General features: G+C 51.4%; 1 long non-coding RNA gene across 1 annotated transcript; it reads right to left on the reverse strand.

Moving 5' to 3' along the window:
- Positions 1–1,476: 1,476 nt before the first annotated feature.
- LOC122379162 lies at positions 1,477–3,372 on the reverse strand. The gene is made up of 2 exons (XR_006256137.1): positions 2,722–3,372; positions 1,477–2,467 (listed from the first exon to the last, which is right to left on the reverse strand). It is a non-coding gene; the product is annotated as an uncharacterized LOC122379162 (long non-coding RNA).
- Between the last annotated feature and the right edge of the window lie 5,368 nt (positions 3,373–8,740).

Genomic DNA, 8,740 nt, shown 5'->3' on the forward strand with positions numbered 1-8,740 from the left:
GCATCGGATACGCACGGTCAAGATCTACAATTTTTACTAAGGTCATTTTCAGGTCAGGTCAAAGATGACGTCACAGGGGTCGAAAAAGTCAAAATGGCGGCGCTAGATATGGAGAGAGTTTTTCTCGAATAACTTTCGAATTAGTCAAGATAGGAACAAACTAAGGGCATCATCGTGATCCTCTCGTCAATCCGCATCGAATGATATATATGTTGACCTCGCAAGGTCAAGGTCAAAGGTTGACCGTCACGTGACCTCGAGGTCATCATGTATATCATTCGATGCGTCTTAACGAGCTGAACACAATGAGACCATCCACGCGTCTGTATCTTGTTCCTGTACGGAGTTATTGGCCAAAAACCTTTGGTGACCTTTGATGACGTCACATGACCTCACAGCTGCCCAACAGCAAAACAGACCTCAAGGTAGTGAAGGTTGATCGTATATGAAGTCATGTATGGTATATGGGGCCATTCCGACCCGTTTTAGTGGTAAAAACAGGGAGTTGATTTTTCCCCCATTGACTTATAATGGGGAGGTCGCGAAACTGACCTGACCTCAGGTCACCGATATCAAAATTCCGAGATATACAAATTGCACATACTGGTACCCTAACTAAAGCCTGAAGAGAAAAAATTGATCGGTCAAAAACTCTAGCTCTGTTGTGATTGCAAACTTTTCTGAGGTAGGGTCACCAAACCGCCTCTGGTGACCTGACCTGAGGTCAGATCAACTCAAAATTTTCAGACATGTTGCGTAGAAGCCTTTTAGGAAAAGTCAGAAAATTTGAGCTTCCTAGCTCAACGCGTTTGGGAGAAATAGTCAAAAAACCTCAGGGGGGGGGGGGCTCCTGAGGCCCGCCCGCCAGGAATAGGGTTAATGGTTACGAGAGAGTGGCATGGCTTGGTTTTGAAACTCTACATTCCTTCATTTGTGTTTTATCTGCTCTCATCATTCCACGACCTACAAATGTTAATTTGCGTTACTCCCTTCCGCAATGCCGCACCACGTCATTCCTACACTGAGAAACACTCAAGCCTATCCATGGTTCTCGGAGACCATGCAGGGGTCGTTCTGGTCTTGTATGAGAGCCTCAATTGGGGAGAACTTTGTTTTCAGTTGTTGGTCTCCAGTTTGGTAAAGTTCTCAGGTTTTTCCCGTAACGTTCTCGAGTGAGAATGGTGTGCTATCTTGAACGAGCACTTTGCCCGGATAAGGTACTCTTATACTGCGGGATGATCTCCCATGAGAACCTTTACCAGGTCATGAGATCATAAACGAACACAATTCCCGCTCATAATATGATCCTGTATGGTCTCCGAGAACTTTACAACTTAAGAGCGCCGGCTTTCCTGGCACGGCATTCGCGCTCACGACCCATTCCCCCCCTCCCCTCCCTGTAGAGCGCCAGCTTTTCATGGCACAGCATCCGCGTTCTCGATCCTTCCCATTCCCTCCATGCACAAACAAGGTAAAGAACAGGCATGTATATTTATTGTGTCAGATGTCAAAAACTCACTCTGGAACAGAACATGCGATGCAGTCATTCGATGCGAACATTTTGTTTCAAAAGCTGCCCAAACCCTTTCGCGTGCCGCCCCAGTCAGTACCGACCGGCGTGCTGAGTTTCAACTGTGTCGTTTAGCAAGAGACCATAATATCTCCCGGTGCACGACAGCTCAGCCCCTTTACTTTACTTTTAACACGGAATGCAGGTAAGTGCAAAAATGCATGTCAAGCGGCGCTCCCCACGGTCCACAGACTGTGCGAACGATGTACCAAACACTGTTAAGTACAGGCACGTACAATAGTTACACAGGCACAGACATTAAAAAGTTAATACAGGTAAAATGTATGGGCTGGCATGTGAACACTACCGACGGGAGTCCATGCGAGACCGAAGTCTAGCCATAGGAGCGGCGGAGGCGACGACAGCCGGTTGGCCGCTCTAGACAGTTTGCGCACTGGTAGCTGCATCTGGCTGGGGAGGAGCTACTCCAGCATGGCAGCCTGCTGACTGCTGAACCATGAGCGCCATCAGACGCTCCAGCTGCTCGTTGTCTCCCATCACTGCACCGGTACGAGCGATCCGACACGACGGTGTTAACTTATGTGCGTCTCTGAATCGGTGTCGCGCACAGGGTCAATCTCACTCGCGTACTGGCCACGCATATTATCGATTACACCACTATTTCACTATTTCACTGTGGCCGGACCGTCTCGGCGAACACGCCTCACCTCACCTCGCGGCACTCAGCTGTGTTGACACCAGCGCCGCTCGGACGATACTGACCCTCGGCCGCTCGGCCCGGCCCGGCCGGTCAAGGTCGTTCAAGGTCACGGCTGTCAAGGCGCGACACGCGTGACCCAGGAGCAGGACACAACAGGGACATTTTGGCGTTGTGCCCGATGAGTTGCCTCACTTCGGTGTCCAACATTGAGAGCATCGTCTCTACGGCTTCTTGCTCTGAAAGGGAGAGTAAGACAAATATTAGAGAAACGGCAGAAACGCTTAATTTCTGAGCCATATCCTCAAAGCACACGAATTGGTATTTAAGCAGATTTTGCTAACACTGGCAAACAGATGGCAATCGCAACCTATATCCCAAAAATGGGCAATGGCACACAGATTTCGCCACCTCCCAGAGTAGGTAATTACCTTTGCTGTGGTTACTTTCAAGCTGTTAAGTGCACACAAAGACATACAGAAAACAAACTCACCATGAGACGTTCGCGCTGTGCGCCAGACACCAACTCGCCAAAGGAACAACCACGCTGCCGGCAGCCGTCGCAGTGCTTTCGAGAAAGGAAGGACCGGAAGCACTGAGGCATTATAGAGATGCTCCCTAAGGATATCCATTTAAAGTGCTTTGAACTGTTAAAATCGATAAACATCGTGTCATATAGTAAGGCTCTTTTTCATTAAAAATTATTTCTTCTACTGAAAAATACATGTTTCATTTTTATCAATAATTGCTATTTTCCTAAGCGAAAATGGTATCGCAGCAATTCAAACTGCTCTACTCTTAACACAGCGCCACCTACGCCTTTAGTTTCCTTCTGTGCTGACATCTGTCGTCAAAACACGTCAGCTGCGAGAACTATAAGGCAAAAAGTGAGAAGTTTACCATCCTTTCTGACCGAATGACTGCTGGTTCGAATCTCACCGCAGACCGACTGTTTGCGTTACACGGGTAGCTAGACAACTTCCAGTACTAAACTATCTCGGTCAAGACCAAATCCACTCCTGAAACCGAAGTGGAGACCATGCACAGTTCTCGGGAAAGACCAATTCCTCAAAGCGGCAAAATGGAAACCATCGAAGGTACTCAGGTGAGTACTATCAGTATAAGTTCTAAAATGTGTTTCTCAGTGTATTTCACCGCCCCAAGTTCCTTCCATGCATCCTTCCTTCAACCCACTCCCCACCCCAGCCTTCACTAATCCAGTCACCGCGTCCAGTCGCTATAATCCGACCCCCATCTCGGGCCGTCACCGGCGTCACCCCGTCACACACGTGTCACTCCTACATCCACCTGGTGATGCATCATCCGCGGCCAGCGCTCCGACATCTCCGATAAACACACGGTAAAAAGCGGAGCCGTCTTTTGACGCGCGCGCGACGGCCGGTGTCCGGCGCCGCCATTGTGTTGGTATTGATGGTGAGCGGCGGCGCGGCCCGGTTTGGTATTCCGACCCACTCCGTTTCCGCCGACGAGCATGATGAATGTGCGCCGACCTCCGGCGCCGGATTGGTATGCACGCGCGGCCGCTGCCGACGGACCAAGAAGTGCGCGCCGGCCCATTGAGCTGCCAGGGGTACCGGCAGCGAGCGGCGAGGAGCGGTGACGAGCGGAGCGGGCCCCGCGCCCCCTCACCGCCGTCGATGGTCGGACCGGCGGAGGCAGGGACATGACAACATTCCACGGCCCTGACAGAGGCAGTAACCGCAGCATTGTCATGCATATTCGGAGATGATTAAAAAGCTCGAGCTGTGCACTGTGCAGGGAGAAAGGAACCTCGGTAAATGCTCAGCTGGTGCCAAAGTACGGGGACATGCTGTTCGCTCCAGCTAATGGCACACATACAAATGGAAACACGCCACTCAATTAACAAAAAAAGAGCCTTTTTCCTGTTATAGAATGCAGTAATATATGATGAGATTGTGTAATAATTGCTTCGACATGCAGCTATAGCACAAATAAATATACCTACAAGTGGCAGGAAATTGGCCACAAATAAACAATACCTGCATTACGACAATAAATAATCCAACTCATTGAGTCTTGTCAACTGGCACCAAATGATAGTCAAATGCCTGATAGGCATAGCTTTTTATGTAGACATTTGAAATATATGTGTGCTTTAAAAAGCCTGTTCAAAGCAGAAGTGTCTCAGTTTCCTCACAATGTTAGCTGGTTTTCTTAATAATCAGGATAAGTACAGGATACCGTTTTATAATGCCGAATCACTTTAAGGATGTACTGGTTTTCCCTGCTCAAAATGTTAATAACCCAAATGCGAGTAGTCCTACCAGTGTGGTTGATGCCAGGTTGAGAAGGAAATGCCGCATTCGATCCATCTCTGTCCGTGTTTTATGTCGGCTTTAAACCAGATCAAAACCATTGCCGTCTCTGGTCCTCATAAATCACCACACTGTGTGTTTGCTGAAGCGTTGCGCAGGTTCTTACATAAAGAGAAGTGATTCAGCTGACAGAGAACGTTGGTAGTGCCTCACAAACGCTCCAAGAACAATGCATGTGCCGAATTCTTGCTCATAAATCTGTTGAACACAGGGAACGCTGACATCCGGTACACCAATTGAAGTTGCAAACTGCATACCTTCAAGCCGCGCCGTATTCACAATTCACAATCGCCCCCGGTTGCCATGTGTGCCGCGGCCGGCAGACTCTTTGTCCTCCTGCCATTCTGTTCCCGGACTCCTGCAGGACTCCTCGCGCCGTTATCAGTTCACAAACACACGGTGGCTGCAAGGTTGGCTGCTCCCAGGGACGGCCCCGCCGCCAGTCAGCAGTGCTGCAGAGCGGGGGAGCTGGGGTTACGCTCCCCCCACCCCCGCCGCGCCGCTGCCGTGCGTCAGTTTCTTCAGTTGATCGTACGCGGGAGCTGTGGGGCGATATATACGCTTATGCGGTACCTACCGTGGCCTGGGTAGGTATCAAATTTATTTGTTTTGTATTGTGCCAACTGCCAAGGGTGGATTACAACCTTCCTCTATAGAGTTTAGCACCGTTTTCAGTACTTCCATGATAAGACTTTTGTTGCATCTATTTATTCTTTTATATGAAACATTTATTTCGAAATCCACAGATAACGGAAAGTAACTACCATGGGAGTTAAAATTAAAAAAAAAATAGAAAAGAGGGAAGAAAAGGAAGAAATATATCTTACACTTGTCATGTGCTTGCGTATGTTATTCAGCCGGGGAGATATGATGTTAGTAGTGAGACAGCCCGCAATAAGAAAGTTCTGACTCCTGATTAAATGCACAACGTATCTAAGAAAGAAAAAGAGAGGTTTACCGCACTAGGTACTTATATAGATATACATTGACAAAGATCACGCCAAAGCAATTATCAAATTGAATGTGTTTGGTGTCACTCCCTGTATAGTGTTTTCGACCAGAAATAGATAAGGCATGCCAAAAAAGGAAACTTGCAAGAAATGATATTCGTTGATATTCTGCTATACACATCATATACGATCAGCATTTTCCACTACAAGCACGCTATCCCAAGCGATTGTGTAAACATTAGTCAGTCGTTTGTAGTGTGCAGCAATTTCCAAGAAATGCCAAGCTTGTTAAGATGTTTACCGCTTCCATGGAAATAGAAACCACCACATGGATACTTCGCCCTTTTTAGACCGCGTCAATCGCTTCCAATTAGAAAGCCGACTTGTTCTAGCGAATCCCTCTGAAATAAATAAAAAAAATAGAACAATCACTCGAGTAACAATCTTATTAACCAGGTGAGAACATACGTATGCAATCTGATTCCGCTATCAGAAAGTCAAATTCACTGAGAAAACAGTGTCCCGATTTTCGGGCTCAGAGACCAGTTTTCGGGCTAATGTACCATATTCAAAACAGACAGCACATTTCGAGAATACTTTCTGAGCTAGCGCCACATGGGCTCATACGATCCCTTAAATCGGTATCATTGATCGCAGAAACAGAGCTCAGTCAGTACCCATTATCGGTGTCAAGCTCTAAAACTAGTCTCACTATGATACCAGTTTTCAGCCTGATCCCCATTTTCGAGCTCACCTGATTCCAGTTTGAGGGCTCAAATTGTGTGGTGAAGCCAATATTAGGGCTCACGTCATCGCTTTTCGGGGCTTTGGTAAAAGCTGGATTGCGTCAGCTGGCTGGCCAGCTGGCGACGCACGAAAGGTATTTAATTTTAGATATACCTAAGCGCGGTAGTAGGATGGACATATATATTTCAAATGGCTTTAAATGAAAAATTGATTGGTAAATATTCATTCTTTTATATCTAGCATTGATATGTAAGAAGCTCTGCTAGCGCCACCATACGGCGCCAGCTGGCAAAAAATCCAGTTAATACCAGAGCCCGCTTTTCGTCCGATGCAGCCCCTCCTCCCCCCTCCCCCGTGTCCAGCAGCTGCGAATAAGACGAAGCCGCGGACAAACTTTTTTTTTTGCTCGGCCAGCCTAGCGCCAGTCTCGAGCGGTGGGACAGTTAACCGGCAATTTTGGCCGGGATGCAAAAGTTACGTTAAACCGGTTTATGTTAACCCGGGAGCAAATAACAACGTGGGAGCCTATCTTAGGTGTGGCAAAGCTAACGGATTACTTACTTGTTGCCGAGGTGCCCAAAGAAGGTACTGGAACCGAAAACACAACATTGGTTCATGTATTTATTAACATTCATACACACAGTCATACTTGTGCAAGGTGTCAGTGTTCGGTTGTGGGGTGTAATAGCCAGGGAAAAAGTTCTATGAACTGAAAAACCCGGCGCCTATTACTTCGCAACATGGTTGTGTATTCAACATGAACTGCAAGGAGTGCAGACGACATTGCCTGTGCTAACTTAACGTCTCACGGGCAGCGCCGCGCTCTGACACCTTGGTCCCAGAAGCGGCGGCGTTTCTGACCGCAAATCGCCGGAGAGCCGGTCGACGCCGTTGAGGGGACTGAGCAGGCCGCTGCCAGCTCCACCTTCACGTCCGCGCGGCGCAGCTCGGTGTGCGGCGGCGGCTCATCGCGCGGGCCGCACCCGTCCGTCCGCTGCACGAGCCGCTTTTCGATCCGACAGCGCAACACCGGCACGCCATTGTGCTGGCTGAGCGGCGGCAGCGGCACGTAGGCAACAAAACAGTAGAAATCGATGGGCCTGGATCGGCGTTGCCAGCAACGCCGGCAGCGGCGCGGCGGGAGGCGCCAGTGCCGCCGTCGGGGACGTGTGCCCTTCGCTGCGCTCATTCGAGTTGGCCGGCCGGCCGCGCGGCGTAGTCCTTTTGACACGGTGCGAGAAGAGCCGGATGAAGGTGGACTTTTTATTGGCGTTGCTGGTGCTCACGCCGCCGGCGTCCAGTTCGGGCGGCAAGTCCGAGTACCAGGAGTCGGACAAGTCCCGCGCGAACGCCGCCAGCCGGTCGTCGTCACTGCTGGCGGCGGCCCGCCGACGGCGCTGCCTCAGAATCGGACGAGTCGGTGGTACTGAGCACCTCGCGGGACGGGTAGCTGGGAGTGGGCCGGCCGCGGCCCCTGCCAGGCCGCGCCACCTTCACCGGCGCAGCTTCTGTTTGACCTTCCTTCCCACCTTCTGTTTGACCCGCAGCCGGCCTGGGCCGGCTCGGCGCCCTCGGCCGGCGGCGCGCGCCGTTTCGAGCGTTTCACCTTTTCACTGTTACTCTCGCCTGGTCCTCAGCGTCGAGCGGCTCGGCGCTGTTCGGTTTCATGTGGCCCATGCTGCTGGGAAACTCGGGTGGGGACAGCTTTCTGACTGGAGTGCCGTCGAAGATGGAGGAGACGGGGGTGCTCGCAGAGTCCTTGCCCAATGCCCATGATAGAGCCGAGGCTCCACTGGACGCCCAGCTTAATCGGGCTATCGCCGCCCTCCTTCTATGGTGGATTCTTCGTCCCCCTACAGCCACTAGGGCCATCATATACTCCCAGATGGCGGCACCTAGGGGATGAGGGGGGGGGTGTCTGGGCCACTTGTCCACCTCGTGGCGTCGCCAGCGACGCCTGCGAGTCGGAGCAAATGATTATGGGGTCTTCCTCGAAGGACGGGTGCTTCAGGAGATGTTGCTTTGCCGTTTTGGGCGCCACCATCTCAGATCGGTAAATGGAGCAAATCCTCCCCGCCGCCTCCCGCAGTACCAATGTTGTACTGTCTGGGTGCTCGGTGAGGACCCCAGCGCCGCCTTCCTATTACTCCCCCGGTCGCAGACCCGTCGACCCAGGCCCACGTCGCACGCTGGGGGAGCGCTCCCAGTCACGCCTCCGCAGCACTCCTCCTCGCTGTCGCGGACGCCCCGATCGGCAGCAGGTCCAGGTGGACCGTGACGCCGTCTGTTGGCGTCTACGGGGGCAGTCTCGTGGATAAGCGCGCCTCGGCGGGCAGCGCCACTCCAGTGGTCCCACACCGCTCCCCCGCGCTCTCTCCAGCCGGTCACTGACTTCAGTCACGGTTGGGGGGGGGGGGCTTCCGCCACGACGCGGCGGGTCCTCCGACGGGAGGGAGAG

This window comes from Amphibalanus amphitrite, unplaced genomic scaffold (assembly GCF_019059575.1).
Source record: "Amphibalanus amphitrite isolate SeventyFive unplaced genomic scaffold, NRLGWU_Aamphi_draft 000072F_arrow, whole genome shotgun sequence".
Taxonomy (NCBI): Eukaryota; Metazoa; Arthropoda; class Thecostraca; order Balanomorpha; family Balanidae; genus Amphibalanus; species Amphibalanus amphitrite.